This window comes from Artibeus jamaicensis, unplaced genomic scaffold, assembly GCF_021234435.1.
Source record: "Artibeus jamaicensis isolate MK-2021 breed Jamaican fruit bat unplaced genomic scaffold, CSHL_Jam_final scaffold_847, whole genome shotgun sequence".
Lineage (NCBI taxonomy): Eukaryota > Metazoa > Chordata > Mammalia > Chiroptera > Phyllostomidae > Artibeus > Artibeus jamaicensis.
The window spans coordinates 27,490,866-27,512,515 of NW_026522057.1; the positions used below are offsets into that span (position 1 = coordinate 27,490,866).

The 21,650-nt window shown below is 56.0% G+C and overlaps 1 long non-coding RNA gene and 1 other non-coding gene across 4 annotated transcripts; one reads left to right on the forward strand and one right to left on the reverse strand.

Annotated features, from left to right (window-relative positions):
• Positions 1–13,570: 13,570 nt before the first annotated feature.
• LOC119055933 (uncharacterized) lies at positions 13,571–21,042 on the forward strand. 3 transcript variants are annotated; one of them, XR_008390705.1, is made up of 3 exons: positions 13,571–14,861; positions 15,005–15,060; positions 16,697–18,638. It is a non-coding gene; the product is annotated as an uncharacterized LOC119055933 (long non-coding RNA). The 3 variants fall into 3 exon arrangements; XR_005083785.2 differs by lacking the exons at positions 15,005–15,060; positions 16,697–18,638 and adding an exon at positions 19,722–21,042; XR_005083786.2 differs by lacking the exons at positions 15,005–15,060; positions 16,697–18,638 and adding an exon at positions 19,722–21,042 and having other exon boundaries at positions 13,571–14,694.
• LOC119055958 (small nucleolar RNA SNORA67) lies at positions 14,997–15,140 on the reverse strand. The gene has a single exon (XR_005083794.2). It is a non-coding gene; the product is annotated as a small nucleolar RNA SNORA67 (small nucleolar RNA).
• Positions 21,043–21,650: the final 608 nt, after the last annotated feature.

Genomic DNA, 21,650 nt, shown 5'->3' on the forward strand with positions numbered 1-21,650 from the left:
TGAAGACTGACCTCTTTCAGGCATGCGGCCAGGACACCTTCCTAAGGGAGACACGTGACCAACTTTCAGGCAAAGGGCTACAGGCACCTTCCTTGTGTCTGGGTTTTCTCACTGGCCTTCAGCCCAAAGCTGTTCTTACATCCAAGTGGCGTGTTTTGGGGTGACTTTGATCCCCCTTCCATGTTCTAAAAGAAACTGAGTTACAGTACCCACAAAAACTGTACAGAAACCCCACGTAGAGGAAAACGGGACCTTGCCCTCTGGAGACACCCGCTCCTTTATTGGGGGAACAGCGAAGAATCCTTTAAATCAGCACTGAATTACGGATGTAGAAATGAGGGCTTCTAAAACCTTGACAAACACGTTTTACATAAATTAAATGTTTTCCCTTTGATCTTTCTTTCTCAGCAAAACTCCTTTTACAACGTGTGCGTAAATCACTACAGACTTCAAACTAGTGGTTCATTATTTATTAGCACATTCTTCCTCATTTGAGAGGAAGAATATCTTATTTCTAGCTTTCCTAAAAAGCACAGTGTAAGAACACCCAGGAATGGATGGGGGGACAGAGTTCCCTGACCTTCCAGGACCTTCGGCCCACGTCCCCTCTGCCCCACCAGTCAGCTCAGCCGGCTGGTCAGTCTCGGAACGCGGCCCAAGGGCCCAGGATCTCGCCAGCGAATTTCGGCCCCGGTGCCCAGGCCGACTGACTTGCCTGTTTTGAACTGCGCACAATATAGAAAACAGAGGAGTGTTGCTCTGGGCAGAATGGCTGATCCCCACCCGACCACCTTCTGCACAGAGTTCAGTTACATTTTGCTTTTGCAAAATGACATTTTAAGCATAAAATGCCCATCTCCTGACGTACAATGGTAAGAAAGTGGAATTAATTAGGCCTCAATGACAGAAGACCCTATAAATTCGAGAGTTATACCTACTGTAATGTTAGAAGCACTTTTTTGCTCTTAGGAGCTCTGTGGTTTTCATAACTAGTCTATAAATAACTTTAGTAAAGCACAGAGGAATGAAATAAAAAGAAAGCACTCTTTTAAATAACCCGAAGTTCAAATCCAGCTCTAGAAGGAGTGTTTGTCTGCTCTCTTTAGGATGGTCAGGATCTCAGAGCATGACCAGGTAGGTGCTCACACTGACAGGGAGATTCCAGTAGGCAGCTGGGGTGCAGATTAAGAAGAGGAGATTCAACACCTGATGCTAGAGATGGGCCAGCCTGCTCAGTCTCCGGGTAGGGGCTGTGAAGCCCCACAAGCATGGGGACATTAAAAGGGTCCAGAATAAGGCTGACCGTAGGGGAGCTCCCCTGAGCAACACCTCCCCCGCCCCCGCCCAGGAGACCAATTTCAGCAGTAAGTCTTTCTGCCTCAACGCTCCCTTTTAAGGGTTCTCCTGCCCTTAGCACATCCATCCAGCAGGGTGCCCCCCAGCTGCTCATTGGAGAGCAGCAACCCCTCCCCCCAACCACCAGGAGCTGCAGGTTTTCTGCCTCAGACTGCAGGTCTGTCTGCAATGCCTCCGCTCCCACCCACGGACTCATTTGTTAAAAACAGTAAAAGCAAAATTGAGCAAAAAGGCATTACATGCTGATGGCTTTTCTTTTAAACCAACTGCTGGGCAAATGGGGTTTTACGGACTAGAGCCTGATGGGGTGATTTCAGTCAAATCCACGCTGTTTGAGAATAAATGCATAATAAACATATAATGACTTCAAATGGCCCTGACTCATGAGAGATAATGGACCATCCAGCCGCTCTGGGCGAAAGTGAAAGACCAGCGTGGGGTTGATTCCTCGCTGCGCTGAGCTGGAGGCGGGGAAACCAAAGATCACCCTGCAAGGCTCGGCCAGGCCCCAACAAGCCAGTCACTAGGTAAGGGCATCGAACACTCAAGTCCAAAGGCACAGTTTTGCCAGAAAGCGTCTTCCAGGCCTGGAAGTACACACCCTCCCTGGGCAACCCCCGGGAAATTTCTGTAAGTCACCGTGATTAACATGCGTGAGGGGGCGGCATGCGCCCACTCAGAAATCCCCTGTATTTGACACCCCTTGTCTCTTCCACTTTTTGCAAGTGGCTCCTTCCTTAGGGGTGGGCACGGGCCACCCTATATCGGGGTGCAGGGGAGGCAGCGGCTCCGCCCGCCCACCCCACCCACCCCACCTTACTTGGGGCAATGTGGTGCCATGAAGGAAACTCTGTCACTGTGAAGTGGGGCTCCAGGTCCCCCGCAAGTGAACCGGGAGGAGAGGAGACAAGTGTCAGAGGATGTGTGTGTCTGAGTTGCAGGATGAATCAAAGGCTAAGTCACCTTCCTCCAAAGTGTGATGTTGCTGTGACCTCACAGGGGAGCCACCTAAGGGGGAGGAGGAGGATCTGATTTTGCACCTGGGGTGGGGGGAGGGTTTGTGGAAGTTAAAGTGTCTGGCGGGGAGGATGGGTGGCCCATGCGGCTGTTTGCCTTCGAGTGGTGGGTTGGGTGGGTGCCTCTGGCTTCCCAGCTGTGGACTTGGCCGGTCTCTGTCCTGGGGCTCCCCTGGGCCACAGGCTGCTGGAGTCACCCCAACACTGTGCCGGGCTTCTGGTCTGAGAGCCAAGACTCGCCCCACTCTGCCACTGCTAGGACCAGCCCTTGGTGAAGCTCAAGTTCAGGAGCGCAGTGAAAACAAGCCCGGGCTCCCAACACGTGGGTGGATTTCTTCCAGGCACAAGGGCGAAGAGAGGAAGGCACCACGGCACCAGCGCTCACTCGAAAAATCCTGCATGCGGAAAAATCTCTCGGATCGCTGTGATCACCGATCAGGCTCCCGAGGCGAGGACGGCCCCTGCGGAGCCCACTTCCTGTGGCCACAGCACCTCCAGCCCCAGCGCAGAGCCCCCACCGCTCCTGACTCACCACGCGCCTTAAAGGGGCCACGCTTCCGGGGGTCACCCTGTGTGGCCGTTGTCAACCGGCTAGGGGCCCCAACCCTATTCCATCCCGAGGCTGATCCCTGGGCTCCCTCCTGCATTTTCACTCCGGTCTGGCAGCCCTCCCTCCGCCTCCTCCGCCTCCCCTCCAGGAGCTGTTTCAGCCCTAAAATAGTCTCCGGCACCCACTCCTCCCCTTCTTAAGAAAATCTCACCCCTCCAAGCCCACGCCCTCCCTTCCCTTCCCGCAAACCCCTCGAGCTCAGTTTGTAGTTTGCACGGGCTCACCCACCACTGTCTGGCTTGCATCCTGCGCCAGCCTCCAAAGCAGCCTTTTTAAACAGGACTTTTATGTCGTCTCACACTTCAAGGAGGTGCCGCAAGACTATGACGAGGAACTCCTCAAGGCCCAGAGTCACGGGTTGTGAACATTTTGCCACGTTTGCTTTATCATTTTAAATATATGTATTTATGTATCTGTATTTGTATTTATGTGTGTGTAATATACATATACACACAAACACATTTTGTGTGTGCACATAGATACACTTTATATATGTGTGTATGTGTATACATACACATGTATTTGTTTCCCGAACCATCTGCAAGTCCATCTTGGACTGCACGCTTCTCTCTAACGTTTGGCCATGTTTTTACTAAGGACAAGGGCAAGGACATTCGTGGCACGGTCGACAGTAAGGCAGAAGGCTCCCCAGAGGAGGTGCCTGAGCTGCAACAGTCTGCTTGACCTTCCTGTCCCTGATCTTTCGCTCTGCCCCTCTCTCTCCTCTGACTCTCCCCCTTCTCGGCTCCTCTCCTGCCCCCACTCAGAGGTGGGCCCCCCAGGGAGTTGCCTTCTCTCTCATTTCCCAGCCCTTCCATGGAGGCGGCCACGACTCCCCTGGGGCGGCCACTATCCCCCCACCCCCACCCCGCAAACATGGGCGCTCCATCTGCAGTCTCCTTCCCAACCCCTCCCTTTTCACCCTCACAGTTTTCTAGGAATCAACACACCAATCGCTTGCAGTCCTTTCATGCATCATTGTAAACCAGACGTCAAAAACCTGAGGTCACTGCCCCTGCAGTGACCTTTGAATCCTCACCTCTGAATTCTGCCCCACCCGGACCCTCGCCCACTTATTGGTGCCCGCCCCCCTGCTCCCTGAACGCTGTCTCTTCCACCTCCTCCACCCTGCGAGGTCCACCTGGGTCAGGCCCCTGAGCTCCCTCACCTGTCAGCTGGACTTCCCACCTAGAGCCCTTTGCCTGTGTTGGGGTTCAGAGCAGGCCTCCCCAAAGTGTGCCACTTTGGCACGTGAGTGATCTGTAAGTGGTGCTTCCACGCATGCGTATGGAACCAAATGTGGGTATGTTCCCGTTCACTTGTCTCTGATTTAATGATGAGACATTGGTCCCCACGCTGCTTCGATGTGACAAGGCCCCTGTCTTCACTGAAATCACTGCCCCCAAAGGCCTTCCTTGGCTTCAAAGAGAAGACTCCTGGGTGCCTGGAAAAAATATTCGAATGTTAGGAGAGGAGGGAGCATTTTCTGAGAAAAGGGTGGTACTTCTCGTCAAATTTCTAAAGGACTGTGGGACCTCTCCCCCAAAAGAAAAGAAGCAAGTGGCCTGTGTGTTAAAGTTCGAGCTCCTTAAAGGAGCTAAAACCATGATGGACTTCTGGCTCAGTCCAGTGTTCCCCAGGCAGTTTGCAGCCCGCAGGCTCAGCAGTTCCTGGAATCCCCGGTCACAGGACTGACCTGAGGCTCTGGGTAAACACTTGGATTCCTTGGCCCAGACCCTGTGGCTCCTGATTCAGAAAACCTGAGTGGAGGTGCCGGGTAGGAGTGGCTGAGGGGCCTGGGAATCTGTACTCCACACACAGGAGGTTCCAATGCAGAGGCCGGGCTAGGATGGGCCAAGGCCTTCCTCCCTCCAGACCGTTGCACACACTGGGGCCCCTCTTCCCGGGATCTGCACCCACCCGACCATCGATACATTCCTATGCATTCTCCAGTGTCCGAGTCAGACCTCAGCACCGTGGGCAAAGCCTTCCCCGGTAACAAAGAGCCCCAGATGCTACAGCTCCCCTGAGAGAGGCCATTCTCTCCCCCTTCCCCGTGGCAGCCAGGTGGGTGGGCTGGTGAGCAGGCCCACTGCCCTCGCTCACCCCTCCTCATTTCTGTCACGATCCAGGGCCCTGCGCCTCTCACTGGGGTTGAAACTAGGTCCCTGCCCGGCCAGTGCGTCCAGAGCAGGATCGTGCCCAGTGAGTGCCCTCTGGCTCTACCAGAAGTCGCACACCTGAGCACCTGACCGGAGCTCCTGTCAGCCAGAACTTGGTCACACGGCCCTGCCAGCTGCAAGGGAGGCTGGGAAATGTCATTTCTAGCAGGGTGGTCCTGGGCCCACTGCCCAGTCACCTGCCCCGGTAGAAATACTTGCTGTGTGTTCTGTGAGAACACAGTCATTGGGCACTTAGTACACACCAGGCGTTACGGTGGCCATTTTCTGCCATCGTCCTTTTAATCTTCTTGACTGTACTTGACAGATGCTGACATAGCTGGGACAGGGGTCACCCCCAGCAGCCTCCCCAAAGCATGTGAGGTCCTCTTTCCCGGGGCACCAACTTAGGTTTCCACATCTGCCTTCCCCACAGTGTACGTGCTTAATAAATGTTACGCTCAGTGGTGAATCCAAGCGGGATCATGCAATTAGACTGGGAGAGTCAGGCAACGTGTCACCCCACTGGGCCACCTCATTGGCTACTTTTGCCCATCTCCCTATTGTCAAGAGCAATAATTGGCTCTTGATCCCGGCAAGAGGTCAGGCAGAGTCCAGATGCCATCTCCCACCCCCAGGGATACTGTGGTGGATAAGATGAATCCCAGGAGCCTCGTGACCCTAAAATGCGGTACCGCTTCTCCACCTCGGCCACAGTGATTTTTGCTGATGGTAATCCAGAGGGTTCCTTCTTCCGGTCACGGCGTCTGTGCTAAGCACTTTCCCGCCTGGGTCCTCCGCACCTGCCAGGCACCTGGTCGCACCCTCAGGAGGCCCCCGCTCTCAGGAGTGAGCGTCCTGAGAGGAAGAGACAGGCAAACGCATCCACAAGAGAGTGAACAACAGCTCTGGCGGAGTGGGGAAGGAGGAAGAAGATAAACTAGGACCAGATGAGAACTGTGTCTGAGGCCAGGGAAGGTCTAGTGACAACCGAGTGGAGGTCCGGATGAGAGATGGGCGATAGGACAGCCGGGCAGCACTTTCCTGGCAGAGAGAACAGGCTTCCAAGGCTCCCAAGGGCAGCCGGGAGGCCAGGCGGCCAGAGCAGAGCGGGCGAGGAGAGAGATGAGAACGGGGTCAGCACCTGTTGCAACAGCCACGCCAGCCACAAGCAGGGCGGCGATGTGGTTCCATGTGCAGTTATTCCGGCTGCTGTGTTGAAGGTGGACTTCGGAGGCCAGAGTAGAAGCGGGGCACACGATGAGAAGCTACTTGAATGGATCTCCACTTTGACAGTGGCTTGGACCAGGGTGACGGCAGCAGAGACGGAGAAGCGGCCGGTCTGCGTTTCACAGGTAGCTCACGGTGCTGCTGAAAATGCTTCTGATAGCTCCCACCTCCTCGTCTCCTGTGGAATGAGCACCCACTGATTCCTTCCCCAGGCGTAAAGGAATCACAACCTGGGGACCATGGCTGTGGCTCATCTTCAGGAATCACAGCCCGGGTGCTCCAAGGCTGCAGCTCATCTTCAACTTCGAAGATTCTACGCCTGGCTGGCTCCTCCTATTGGCCTTAATCACGTCTGGGTATTAGGTGTCCCTGAAGCTCATTGTGGACATTGTCCCCACCTTCATCAGGCTCAGTCCCACTGGGAAAGAACAAATAAAGGCCCAAATAAATCTAAATTGATGCCTGTGAGAGAGGTATAGGAGGGGGGCTCTGACCACACCCCCCCAAGAGCAGTTGAGGCTGGCTTTGCGGAGCTGATCGGAGGGAGCAAGGGGGCAGAGCAGAGAGCATGTGCATGGGCCAGTAGCATGAGCAAAGGCTCTGGGGCAGGAGGGTCAGGGTTCCTTCCAGGAATCTGTGCGGAGCAGATAGACAGGAAGGCAGGATGGGGAGGAGTATGGGTGGGTTGGTTTGTTTGCAGTGGAGGCCAGAGGCATTCTGTAACGATCCCCAGGTCATCCGGGAGGATGAGGAAGCAGGTCATAGGCTTGGAGAGCCCAGAGGGTTTGAAAGAGGCATTTTTTTTAAACAGCATTTCCCAGACTATCCCTGGTTTGAGGAAAAGGTATGTCGTTGAAAATGTGTAGTTTCACATAGAGACAGTTTTATTTGAAGGCAATGGTTGACATTGACGATCCGACTTCTCCTGAAATCTCTCCTCTAGCCCAGAAAAGAGCAAGTAAAATCAGTATCACATTTTATAAGTAGCTGTGGCTCTGACATTCCTGGATAGGATTCTTGAATCCCACGTAAGGAAACAGGGAACATCCAAGTCAAAACAGGCAGGGAGGAGGTTCAGACTAGTCTGGGAAATGGAGAAGCCAAAGAAGTTACATGGGTGACCCACGGACACGAACGGAGGGGCGGGGAATGCTGGTGGGTGGTGCAGGGCGGAGGGGAAGAAGGGGGGAGAGTGGGACAGCCGTGAGAGCGTTCAGGACGTTCAGGGGGGACCTCTCTCCACGTGAGTCCTGAACTCTCGCCTTCCTCACTTTCCTTATTTCTGCATCTGTGTCTTTCCATTTTAACGAGTATTTAAAAGTAAATATTTCTTCCCAAGCAGTGCATTTTTACTGTACCAAAAAAAAAAAAATCCTAGAAAATCCAGATAATTAAAAAGAAAAACTAGCGGGTAGCCCAGTTGGTCACAGCATCATCCCGACACGAGTCCAGCCTCCTGTTCAGGGCACGTGCAGGAAGCGACCAATGAGTGCGCACGGAAGTGAAGTGACAGATCAATTGCTCTCTCTCCCTCCCCCACCGCCTCTCCCTCTCTAAAGTCAATAAGTTTTTAAAAATTAATTAAAAAGACAGATTAAAGTCACAAAGCATTTTAGCATGCATGCTTCCAGCTCTGGTCAGTGGCCTCCCCATCACGCTCAGTGCGGCCTCTTCCCACCAACATCTATCACAATCAAAATTAGACAAGTATTTGTATTTGTACTTCTCCAAAAAGCTGGATTATTTCATGAATGCATTATATAAATGCAGTTTTTTGACCAATATGAGACCAAACTGGTAGATAATGGGTTGTGGGTTTTTTTTTTTATTTTATAGTTAAGACTGAAACTTTAAAAAAAAAAAAAAGATTTTACTTATTTTTAGAGAGAGGGGAAGGGGGGGAGAGAGGGAGAGAAACATTGATTGGTTGCCCCCTGCACGCCCCCAACTGAGGACCTGGCCTGCAGCCCAGGCACGTGCCCTGACTGGGAATCGAACCAGTGACCCTTGGGTTTGCAGGCCAGCACTCAATCCACTGAGCCACACCAGCCAGGGCCAATTGGTAGATAAGGTTTTATCGTGTATTTTCCTGGTGTGTCAGTATGTTGTGAACAACCCTTACACACCCACGTCAACTGTATGGTCCCTCTGCATGCTGCCTGGCACTGACCCCGACTACGTGGCGGAGCCGTAAGGCGTCTCGGTCTTTCATCACTGGACATTGACGGTGTTCGCAGAGTCTGCCTTAGATACCTTCACGCGCCCCCGCCCGCTTGTTCGTCTAGAGACAGGATTGCTGTGTCAAAGAACATGCCCGGTTTCCAGCTTCGGATGGAGGTCGGCAAACTGTCTTCCGGAAGTCTACCGAATGACATTTCCATTCCTTTGCTCCGTTAGAAATGCTCTGTCCTGTTACAGAACCAGTACATGTTAAAGCCTGATGGACGCGGAGAAGCCACAAATGCAGGGAGCGTGACGAGCTCTCGGGTCCCCTGGGCCGCCTCTGGGGTGAACGCTCCCCATACCTGCCCAGGTGGGTGCCCCAGTCAGACTTCGCTGTGACCCCCAAGCTGTGTGGCTTTGGACAAGTTCCTTAACATCTGCAGGCTCCTGTGTCCTCACTTAGAAACTGATGATGGCAATAGCGAGTGTCACAGGCTGTCACACTGTCATGAGGACCAGTGACAAGCATCAGCCCCGTGCCCGGCTGGACTCCTCAGGCTCTGTCTGTGTCTACCCCCCACCCCGAGCTCAGTGGCACCCACAGCCTCCCTGTCAACCTCGGCCTGCAGCTCCAGCCTCAGACCGTCACCGCCACGCACGGTATTGTGCTGGTGCCGAGTTTCCATTGGTCCCAACCACCCTGCTTACAGGACCCTGCTCCCCACCTGCCTGTCCCCACCTCAGTCACTGTCATCTGTCCTCCGAGGCACCCAGACAACTAGAAAGCCTCCCTCCTCTTCCCACCATTAACTGGCTTTCAGTCATTCTGTTTTCCACCGTATAGAGTGTGGCTGAAATACAAGGCCTGCTGCTACACCCTGCACAGCCATGGGCCCTTTCTTCCCAGGCCTCTCTGAGCCTCAGTTTCTCCATCTGTAAGATGGGGTGATAGTAGACCAGCTACTCAGGGCTCTGGGTCTAGTGTGAAGTGAGATGGCTCGCCCAGGTGCTCCGCGCCATGCCTAGCACAGTGACCATTGCTGTCCATCCCGCACACTCCGGCCTTTGCCGTGCTCCCAGCCCAGCTCCAGTCCCCCAGCACAGCCACACTGGTCCTGACTGCATCAGCTGCTCTCAGGCCAAATTTCGACGTGTGGCCACGGCAGGTCTGGAGCTTGCCACTCCGCTTGACTCTCGATGGCTCACAACCGCCTGCGCCCCACCCACCGGCTTCCTCCTGCCTCTCCCGGCGCCACGGCAACCGCCCCGTCTGCCTGTTCTGTTCTTCCCCACCCCCTCTCTGTGAGGCCCCACCACCCGCAGACCCTGTGTCTAGTGTCCCAGCCGTCTCCCAGCCCAGCTCAGAGCCCCTACTTGGAGCGCCCGGCACTGCAGGACAGGGAGGGCCCAGGCCCCCTGGGACGCCGACCCTTCTGGACAGCAGATGCTCACTTTGTTCGCCTCTGCACCCACCTGCCCCAGCCCCCAGCTCCCCTCCGCATACCCTCAGTGTTCATTTGTGAACTGCACTGTTCATAAATAATGTCCTGCCGGGGTTTAGACGCACAAAAGCCTGCCCCCGGGCCAAAGGCTGGCCGAGATTGTCCCCTTTCCCGTGACTGCTGCTGAGACCAGGACAGAAACTCTCAAGGCCTCACTGAGCCCACAGGCCCGCAGACGCCTGTGATGGGGCTGGGTCCTGCCCGTCGCAGTGCGGCTTTTCCAGGGCGAGGAGAGGAGCGTAGGAAGGGCATGACGTGTGTCTCTCTTGTCCCCTGAAAGGCAAGAGGGCACTGCCCGCTGCCTGCCCGGCGCCCCTCTGGGCAGGCTAACTGGGCGCCCTCCACGGAGAGGGGTGGGGCCCTGGCGCCGCCCTCTCTCCCCTAAAGGCATGTAAGTTTCAAATAAATCTGTTGGGTCCTGTTTGGACAGATGATGCAACGTGACTAGAGAGGAAGTGGGGAGTGGCCTTCCGACTACACGCTGAGGAATGTCATGTCGCTGGAGTGTTCTGCACATTCCCAGAAACGTCTTGGCTGACAAGCCGGCGATGACTCAGTGTTCTCTGGGCGGCCCAGGCGGTGCGGACAGGGGTGGGGGGGAGGGTGGAAAGCGCACCCCCCTGCGTCTGGGGGCTGCCGCAGCGCTGGGTGTGGACACCCATGGAGTGACCACACCACGGTTTCCCTAAGGCCGGAATAAGGGGGCCTTCACGTGCACTCTTGGCTGTCCAGAGGTGCCCGCCCCGCCCCCGAATGTGGCTGTGGCTTGGGGATTCCGCTCTGCAGAAGGTGGCGGTGAGGGGTCCCTGTGCTCGGAACACATTCCTGGGATGAAATTCCTCTCCACGTTTCAGAATCCTGGGGGCTTTAGTCCACCTTGGCTCTTCCTTCCTGGCCTTCATATCTTCCCCCTCCTTCATTCTCCAGTTTAAGCCTCTTTTCTAGTAGAAAGACCTGGAAAATTATGTCAAGGGCAAGAATTTGGCAAGCGTGTCCGAAGACGAAGCACGTGGTCTACAGCGGTTGCCTGGTGTTCCAGAGGGCAGCACCTGTCTCTCCCCACCCACCTCCGGGCGCCCGGCCACGGGGCTAATGAGCCGTGGCCAGCCTGCAGGGCCCCAGCCCTGGGCCTCCCGCCTCCCGCAGCCCCCGTGCACCCACCCTTGCAGAGGGCCCCCTCCTGCCAGCCTGGCAGCACTTACTTTTCCAAGACCAATAGCCCAAAGCAACCCTGACCTGTGGACACTCCCCAGCCTTTATTTCCAAACGCGCATTCACTCACTTGGTAGAGAGAAAACTCAGATTCCCCCAGGGTCGCTAAGAAGAACCTCACATCCACCGGGGGCAAGGGAGTGCCACACCTGCTCAGGACCCCACCCCCACCCAAGCTTCTCCCTGAACACAGATGGACGGATGGGCTTGTGAAGAGGAGTCTGGGGGAGGCGGGGCGGGTGGGCGCCGGGGCTCCCCGCCCCGTGGGCCGCGTATCTCGGCATCTCCTGAGCGCGTTCTCACTGAAACTGTCTGCACTCGTGACTCAGTGCTGTTTGGCAAACTGGTGAAGAGGCAGCTCTCCCTGTGCCCCCCGCCCGGGCCTGCATGGGAGGCGGTGGGGTGGAGGCCGCAGGCAGCCGGCTGTGAGTTCGCGTGTTAACCTCCCTGGGCTTCACCCTGCACCCCGAAGACCAGGGGTGACCCCAGCGCCCGTCCCTCGGGTTGGGGCCAGGGCCAAATCGCTCCCTGTGTTTGTGAAGTGCCTGGAACCGTGCCCGGCGCATCCCGTGCCTGCCCTGGGGCACTGTCCTTACCATGTGGTGCTTTCGGGCAGGGCCTCGCCGTCACAGGCCTTTGTGGGGTTTCCGGGGGTTAAATCCCACGGCGCCACCAGCACTGGGTGTCAAACGCCGACAGAGCCCAGCAGAGAGCGGTCCCCGAGTCCAGGGGAGGCTCCGAAGGCACAGAAAGGAAGGTCAGAAGATGTTGCCTTCGGTGGTTCCCCAGTGACCGGCTCAGACGAATGCGGGAGAGTTTCCTGCATCTTGAAGGAGATGCTCCTCTGTGGGCGAACTCGGCTTTGAGAAACTGCAGGACTCGCCTTCTAACATGAGAATTCTTTTCTTAAATCTTCACCTGAGGTCACATTTATGGATTTTAGAGAGAGAGGAAGGGAGAGAGAGGAACCTCGATCGGTTGCCTCCCAGATGACCCGACCAGGGATCGAACCTGCAGTCTAGGTATGTGCTGTGACCAGGGATCGAACCTGCAACTTTTTGGTGTACAGGATGACGCTCCAACCAACTGAGCCACTGGGCCAGGGCCTGAGAATTCTTCCAGACACCAGCCAAGGTAGGGTCCACTCCGAACCTTCCAGTTGGTGAAAGATTAGGGTCGTGAAAGGCGTGACCAAAGGCTGCGGGTGAGGAAGGTCGACACGCAAGTTGCATCCCCGCCTGGCCTGAGTCTTGGTCACCCTGGGGACACTGAAGAGGTGGAGACTGGCCGCCTACCTCCTGCCAGGCCCTGGTTTCTGGGCAGGCGACAGTGCAGACGCCCAGGACCCTCACTGCCCCGCAGGGTGTCATGAGAGAGCCTGGCCAGGCTCAGGCCTTCAGGCACCAGTAGTTTAGAGTTTTGTGTGTGACCAAGCAGGACAAGGGGTGTCCCCACCCCCCATCCAGAGGCCGCGTGGAGTGGTGGCGTGAGCCCCCCTGGGTCCCCACAGCCCTGGGGCTTGGCCACCAGAGCCCTCGGCCAGCATCAGCATCGCCCCTCCAAGCCTGGCCGCCCCACCGTGAGAAGAGATCAGGCACCACGCCTTTCAAGGTCTTTTCTCTCTAAAAATGATTCCCACGAGAGTATGCAAAGGCCTGTTCTCTGCTTCTGAAAGCTCAGCACAGTAGTTAACACGGGATCCTCCCATTTCGGGACAACAAAAACGTTCTGTAATTCTCTGTGCTGGGGAGCCAAGGGAAGGGGCCTGTGTTTGAGGCGCCCCCAGGTTCTGTGGCCCAGGCCCATGGTCTGAGGAATTTCGTGGCACCTCAGATCCCAGGCAGCAAAGGGAGAGGCCACTAAACATGCCCTCAGCTCTTGGCCAGGGCAGAGGAAGAGAGGCGGTGAGTAAATCAGGACTACGTAAAATCGCCAAGACCCTCTGCGTGACAGTTTTCACGCTCTCTCGGAAATTTCAATAGGCTGAAGCCTCCCGTTCCAGATCACAACCTCTGTCCGTCCAAAGTTGCGCCAAAGAGGAAATGCCCACCCTGCTCCAAGTGCTGGGTGTCACAAAACTCCTGGCAAGGGCTTCCTCAGAACACCGCAGCCCAGCCGCCCCAGGAAGGTCCCTGCTGGGCTTGCAACAAGCCCCTGGGCCTGTCCAAACCGGGGTGGGGACAGTGACACACGGCTGAGGACCAAGACCTTCTTCTCATCCCAAATCTCTGACGGACGATTCCCACCCACAGGAAGACTCATATTCAAAAGCCCCTGGCATTGCTTTCGCTTTTCTCGAAAGTGGAACACAGAGTCTGAGAAATCAGTGTTTCCCCCATGTGCAGTGTTTCACTGGGTTTGGAAACTCAGGACGGAAAGTTCGTGGACACGTGGGGACCTGCCAGGCTTGCCTGTGAGACTCCCACACAGGGACCTGTCTTTGCTACACGTAAGGCTGCTTTTAGCTGTGCTCTTGGCAAGGGCTGTGGACGACACAGAGGCTGCCTGTGTGTCCATCGGGTGTCCCTCCAGTTTGCTGAGTTACCCTGTGTTTAAAAATTCTCACCTGGGGATATTTTATTGTTGATTTTGGAGACAGACAGACGGAGAGAGACATCAGTGCAAGAGAGAAACATTGACTCGTTGCCTCCCGCAGGTGCCCTGACCAGGAATCGAACCCGCAACCTCTCGGTGCACAGGACGATTCCCTGAGCAGCTGAGCCCCCCGGCCAGGGCACGAGTTCCCCTGTGTTACAGAGGTGTTACAGTCCTTTGCTTTGTCACGTGCCGGAGCCTGGTATTCTAAAAACAACTCTCTGGGTACCAGGGAGCAGAACCATGTTTGGGGACAGAGACCAGCTGGAACGTCAGAAATGCTGGCATTTCAGACGGAGGCTGCCCAGGAAGAGGGCCAGACAGCTGTGGGGAGAGAACACAGGGACAGACAAGCATCGGGAAAATGAACAAAAGCCTGCGAGGACTGTGTCATAACGACGGATGCTTAACGTGGTGAAAAGCACACAAACTGTTACAACTTCTGGTCCAAACTGTTGCCCAAGACCGTGACGTGACCACTGAAGGCATTTCCTGCTCTGAGAGGCTTCGGCTGCAAGTCCAAGGGGACTTGAAGGGAAGAGAAAAGACAGAATCTCCCGTTTCCACCCTCAGAAAGCTCTCGTTTTCAGCAGGTGCAGCCATCTGGGACCAATGTTTGATGGAGAGCGAGAAGCCACTCTCCTCTCGTCAAAGCTGCGACTGGTGAGACCCCAAAGCTTGCCAGGCTGGGAAGGGGCAGCCCATCCGGGACCGAGACACCCACCTCCACCGACACGTTCGGGAAGAGTGACTGACCCATGCGGGACACCAGTTTGCCCAAGCGTGAAGTCAGAAGGAGCATTTCAACCCCTGTCATGGAATCGCTGCACAGAACACCCAACCATGGCCAGGTAATGCTGGAGGAGCACTTTGCACGGAGCCAATTCACATCAGTACTTAAGATGGCCCGGCCCCCGGCTGCCTGCTTGGTGACGAGGTGCAGGCTCCAGGCCACTTCACCTGATGGGACTCCGTGGTCGTGGTGCTTGTTCGTGTCTCATGGGGGGGACTCCGTGAGGTAAGAGCCCAAGGAAACCAGAACGCACCTCAAGCAGGAGCTTGAACTTGCAAGGCGTGGTGCTGAGTTGAGAGGCCAGGCTCCTCCGTTCTGTCCCTTAGCCTGGGACAGAAAAGTTGTTTTGTTTTTTTTTTTACATGTAGGCAGCCAAAGGAAGGCAAAGGAAATTGCACATGACCTTCTGCCCTGAAGAGTTGAGGTATGCCAAATTTTATCCAAGTTGCTACTTTCCTGAGGAGGGGCAACTATTAGACCCCCGGAGAGGGAATCACCTTGGTGAGACAGAAAAGTCTTTACTTTATTCCACACACATTTCCCTCCTTCCTTGGGCGTCAATCACCACCTTTCACAGCTAGAAGGCATCTTAGGGATATTCTAGTCATTTCTCATGTTACAAACAGCAGGTCCCGATATCGAGTGTTCTGACTCAGAGCACGTCCAAGGGAGCCACCGAGTGCCACCCAGCCGTATCCTAGGGCAGCAGCCGACTCCTGCAGGAGAGCATCGTTCCAAGGACAGGGTGCCAATGTGCAGGGCGCCTTCCAGGCCAGCAGCCGCAGAGCTGCACCCTGGGCGGGGCTCGGTCAGTGAGGGGAGAGGCGGACGTCAGCCTCGTGCAGCGTGGGTACGCTGGGGCCCGCACCAGAGTCTTCGACCCACTGCGTGAACAACACGCGTGAGAAGCGTGAGCCACTGGTCCTGGGGGCAAGAGACCCAGGCTCCAGGCCCAGGTTCCAAGGCTCGCCTTCTTGTCACCACCCCCTTAGCTGTGATGACAAGGACGCGGTGTCCGGGGCAGGTGACCCGGGCGAGGACACAGCCTCAGGAAAGGGTCTGGGGTGGATTCCTGAAACTGCACCTGAGTTCAAAGGAGCAGGGCAGGAGGCCGCGTCGCAGACCCGGGGCAGCAGGCAGGCAGAGCGCACCGCATGGCCACACTGGCGCCGCAGGCCCCGGTGCCCAAGCGTCCCTTGTCCACTGTCCTGAGTGTACCCAGCCCGCTGCCTCGGTAATGGATGGTGGCTGGAGTCTGGGATCTGGCAGCCCCACTGACTTCTAACAGCACACGTCATGCTGGGTCAACGGCCTCATACGGCTCCTGTTAGCCGCAACAGCTGCTCCTGGGTGGGGTGTGGAACCCCGGGGCCCCTGGTGATCGGAGCCACGTCGCAGGACACAGTGGCTGCAAACAGGGCAGCCACACTGCCTGGCTTTCCCTCACCAGCCCTGTCAGCTCGGATGATTCGCAGGGGCCGCTGCTTGCCTGAGTTTCCCCAGCTGTAAAGTGAAGGATCCACAGGCCGTCGCAGTGCCCCTCCTGGGGGGCTGTGCGAGCCCCAGACAAGTGCTCAGAGCTGTGCCGGGCACGCGGTCGGCGCTCCCAAGTGGGCAGCTGCCACTGCTTTCTGTCCTCATCTGTCACGGCGCGGGGCAACGCTCCCCCGAAGGGACCTCACCGGGACAGCCTCCAGGCCAGGGACATGCCGTCTTCTGAGTCAGGCGGTTCCATGTTTGGATGCTCTGACTAAGAAAATTCTCCCCTTGTGCTCAGCCAAATCCACCACCCTGCAACTCCTCCTCGCTGGCCCCTGCGCTGCCAGGAGACAAATGTCAAAAACACAGCCTTGAGCCCTGGCTGGCGTGGCTCAGTGGACTGAGTGTGGGCCTGTGAAGCAAAGGGTTGCCAGTTCCATTCCTGGTCAGGGCATGTGCCTGGGTTGTGGGCCAGGTCCCTGGTGCGGGGGGCACACGAGAGGCAACCACACACTGATGTTTCTCTCCCTCTCTTCCTCCCCTCTGTCTAAAACTAAAATCTTAAAAAAAAATCAAAACAGGTGTGAAAGAGAGGACCCCAAATGTGAATAGCGATGATGGAATTGGGTCGGGGAGCTACAGTCCCCTCACAGCAGCCGGCCACGCCCTCTGCCCGCAGCCCCGCATGGATGGGGCCGAAGGCACAGCCCTTGGGGTCAAACCTGAAACCCCACGCGAGTTCTCGGTGCCTCTCTGCCTTCTTTAGAAAGGCCTGGAGCAGCGTCCCCCTCCATCCGTCTCAGACCTCGTGTGCTGTCAGACCACCGTGAGAACGAGGGAAAAGCCACCCGTGTGTGCAAAGGTGACAGTCACAGGGCTGCAGAGCCATGACCTCCCTCCCTCACTACGTGCCGTCCAGCCTGTAATCACTGCCCACAGGGAGGGTGCCCAAGAGGCCGTGGCACCCAGGGACCTCCTGTGTACAGAGCCTCTCTGGCGTCAGGCACAGGGGCACGGCCCCTGGGTCCCGTCCCTGCCCTCCGTGACACACACCGTTGACAGGGGAGGAACGCGCACAGCTCCTTCGACATGGAGGTGACAGCTCAGTGCTCCAGTGGCTCTTGCGGAAAAGTATGTGAAACAGGTTTTTGTTTCAGCGTCGAGAACAAGAGAACGCGCACGTCCACCCAGCTGCCTTACGATTTGTGTGCTTTTAACGTAATGCCCGCCTTCATCAAAATATTTACATACAAGTGATAACAAAGGAAAGAGCCGCGTAGTTGTACAAGATTATCCCTGAGTTGGCAAGAGTCTATTTCTGCATGTTTGCAATTCTTCAAAATAGAAATATAGAGGTGCATAAATGTGGCCAATGTCAGAGAGAATGATTAGACCCCTCTCAAGTGCAAATCCATTACAACTCAGGACACGCGTGTGGCTCCTCCGGCTGCTTCAGGGCGGGAGTGAGTTTGGGCCACAGCACTGCGTGCTCTGACCACCCGTGGGGCAAGGTGGGGCGACTTCAGCCACGTCAGGACACTTTTGCTCCTTGTCTAGAAGCCCGAACAAAGAGAAGGGGCCCCATCCTTGGTCTGAGGCAGCCCAGGTGTCCCGCTCCCCATCGCTGCAGGCCGTGGGGGTCCCAGCTCTCGTGGGCTCTCCAAGGACTCAACTCCAGAGAGACACACACGCCCCTCTCACTGTCAAGTGCAACCCCCTCCTTCCCAACCAGGGCCCTCTCTGCACCCCCAGTCACTCCCCAAAGCCCTGCACTTCCAGGGGAACAGAGAAGCTTTCTGCCAAATTGTCCCTCCCTCCCCAAAGGGACAATCCAATTAATCTCCCTCCACAGCCTATAAAAAAAGCTTTGTACCTCCCTCCCTTTCTCCTTTTAGAAGCTCAGACCTCTCAAAGTCTGCAAGGGGGTTGGAATGAAATGATCTGCACTTCCCCATGCCTCCACCAGGGCGGAGCCAAAACAGACAAACACCCAGGAAGTGACCCCAGCTTTTCCTTAATCCCACCCCCACTACAAGTCCCATTAGCTAAGACTGTCATGCTCAGAAGTCCACGTGATTATTCCATCTCTGGGTTCCCAGTGACAATCATGATCACCCGGTGTCGGGCCTGGGGTAGGTGCCCGGTTAGGGCTGGTGATGGACAGGCAGGGCAGCTGGCTTGTGCTAGTTCACAAGCCAGAGAGGAAAAATTACATTTGAGACCCGATTTGCATTCCCCGTGATTCAAATGCTAACTGGTGTCACACCGCGTCCTCTCCCGGGCAGCCCTGCATCCCTTGAAATCGGGGAACCAGAACCACTGGAGTGGCCAACGGCCTCCTCTGAGCCGGTGTGGCCTTCCCTCCCGGCCCCCGCTGCTGCCTCCAGGGCTGTCCTGGGATGACTGGGTCGCCTGGGAGCCCCGCAGCCTCTGGCTCACGGGCTGCTTCTCATCAACTGCTGCTCTCCCTCCTCCCTGCACTGGACCTTCCAAAGGTCCTGGCCTTGGCCCCGCCTCCTGCCACCTCCCAGGTCAGTCACAACCACTCCCAGTTTACCCAGGGCTCAGACTCCCCCTGAATCAACAGGGACCCTGACTCAGCGGGTGGGAGGGCGTCCTGGGCACCCAGACCCTCTGCCCTGGGGCCCTGGCCCCACCACCTCGCTGCCCACCCCTGGCCCAACCCCAGCTCCCAGACCACAGGAAGTTCCTGGGAGACACGGGCCTGGCCATGCCCCGAGGTCATACTCACCCTCACTTTGCTCCCTAGCAACCCCCCACCCAGCTCCTACTACGTAAGAGGCCTTTTATTCAGCCCCCCATACCCCTCCATTCTCTCAGAATACCCCGAATGGGACAGGGAAACTGCCTCCTAGAGTGGACGCCCAGTGTGGCCCTCCAGTGACCAGCAAGTGGCCGCCCCTCTGTCATTGCTTCTTGCCTCCAGTTCCACAGGAAGGTGCTGCTCACTGTCCCTCCCGGAGGCCCTGCCCTCACCTGCCCAGACTCTTTGCTGGATCTCAGCTCTCCAGTCTCCTACCGATGTGGCCTTGATCTCACTGAGAAAGGAGAAAAGGAGGCGAGGGAGGGAGGGGGGAGGGGAGGAGGGAGGGGAAGTCTGGGTCCTTCCAGCACTTCTACCCCAGAGTGCACTCAGCCATTCACCTGGCTTCAACTTTCGTCTCTAGGACAGTGACTTTGAACCCCTCTCTCCATCCAGTTTGGTGACTTGGGCCAGTCCTGCGTGAAGATGCTCAGCACAGCCCACCTCTTGGGTGCTGCCCGGTGAAGTGTAATTCACGGCCCAAGTTAACCTTCCCCTTCCTCCCTGCCCAGGGCCACCCACTGGCCTCCTGAGGCTCCAGCTCTTCCCTCTGCAAGTTGCTGTCCTGTCTTCTCCTTCTTCCTTTGACTGTTCCCCTCCCTCTCCTGCTCCTGACCTTACCTGGGGGCTGGTACCGTGTCCTCTGGCCAGGGATCCTGGTCCCCAGTCTTCGTACCTCCCTACAGCCACACCTGGGACCTGCCCAATTCTCCTATAACGCTCCAACCAGTCACTGCTTTCTCCTCTCCACTTTCCCTCCTGAGTGTTTGTTTTAACTTCAGGCTTTGCCCGCGTCCTTGGAAGCAAGCGCAGATCCTGATTTGAACCTGGAGCGGCCCACTTGGTGCCTGGCTGGACGCGCAGCAGTGAAAGTGCAACAGACACCAAAGTGACTGATTGGTTTTTCCTGGTTTCTGAGTAGTAATTCAGTTGTACCAAAAGAAGTGCTCGCGCTCACCTCACCTATTTGGAGTACAGTACAAGGGACTAACAGGACCAGAGCAGGACCCCAGGGCCTGCTCGGGTCCCTCCCTGGATGCTCCCCCACCCACGTCAGAGGCTGGCGCTCTGCTGGAGCCAGCGCCGGAGGAATGGAAGGGCGACTCTGGGAAGCTGTGCTTTCCCATCTCTCACCAAAAGGATTTCAAAAATTGTGACGCTGCTTTTGGAATATATGTTCATTCCAGCAGATGTTCCAAAGCTTCACCCTCATCGAAACACCCTGGTAATCGTTTGCCGCCTCTTAGTTTTCTCTTTCCCAACCCAGGAAGCATGTTCTCGATATCACAGCAAAGGGCGATGGGTTCTATTTCTAGCTGCTTCAAAAACAAGGCGAGTGGCCCAGTCACTGTCCAAACAAGGGCAGGGCTGGGTGGCTAAGCCTCCTGTGTAAGGTCACCACAACCAAACGTCTCACAAACCCCAGGCCCCAAACGTAATTCCTTCTTTCTCGATATTTCATCAGTTCAGGCCATTAAAGAGAGAGAATGAGGTAATGCCGAACAAATGCCAAGCAGCCTTTTCGAGAAGCGACAGCAAACATGGGCAGAGTGCCTGGGCCCGGTTTGCTCGGGCAAACACTCAGAGATCTGTCATCGTCTGAGTCTTCGTCACCGACGCTGCTCACGAACAGGGTTGGGAGGGGCTCTGAAGCCCCCAAACCTCAAAGCTCTGTGCTTGGAGCCCACCCAAGACGTGTGCGCTGGAGACGCCGTCTCCTTGGGCAAACAGGTACCGAAACACGCATGACCGCCCAGAACCACGGTGTGCTACCAGCGGATGCGTGGATAAGGAAGGTCTACCACACAATGGAATATTTAGCATAAACGGAATGAGGTGCCGACACATGCGACAACACGGATGAATTCGGAAAACATCGTGCTTAGTGAAGCAGCAAAAAGATAGGAAGGACCACATACAGGCTGTCCAGAACGGCAAACGCACCGAGGCGGGAAGTGGCCTAACGGTCGCCCAGGGCTGGAACAGGTGGGGGTATGCGGGTGAGAGCTGGTGGGCGCTCTGGTTTCTTCGAGTTGATAAAATGCTCCAAAACTGATTGTGATCGCGGTTGCACAACTCTGCAAATACACTGAAAACCACTGATTTGTGTACTTTGAGTGGGTGACTTCAATGGCATGTAAATTACATCTCAGCAAAGCTGTTACACATCTACTTATCTGTGTCCAGGCTTAGGAAAATCTCTGGTATTTTAAATCAGAATGTTAACGGTGGTTGCCTGTCAGTGCGGGATTCCCTTACCTCCCCATTTGCACACCTCCTTGTGTCTTTGGGCCACACTGGCCAGCGCCACCTCCTCCCGTCTTTGGAAACACACACTTTGCTTCTGTGGGGTCAGAGAAACAGGACATGTCTCTTCCGTGTTTGGGGACTACTTTTGAGCCCTCGGGTCTGAGGACTCCTCCAGGCGGGGCCCCTTTCCCCACCACATCAGACGGATCCCCAAGTTCACTCTACAGCTTTCCGTGAAAATACCGATAATTTTGCCTCTGACGCGGTCAGTCCACAGAAAGCTGATGCAGGGCTGTCTCCGCCTTCCTCGGCGATCTTCCTGCAGCCCTGGAAATTTGTGCAACGTGACGAGATGTTCATGAATTGTGAACTGGTAGTGTTGCTGTGATGTGACATTTCATAGATATTGAAACATTCATTTTGTTTTGGGGGGATTTTTAAAAATTTCGTAGCCAGTACAA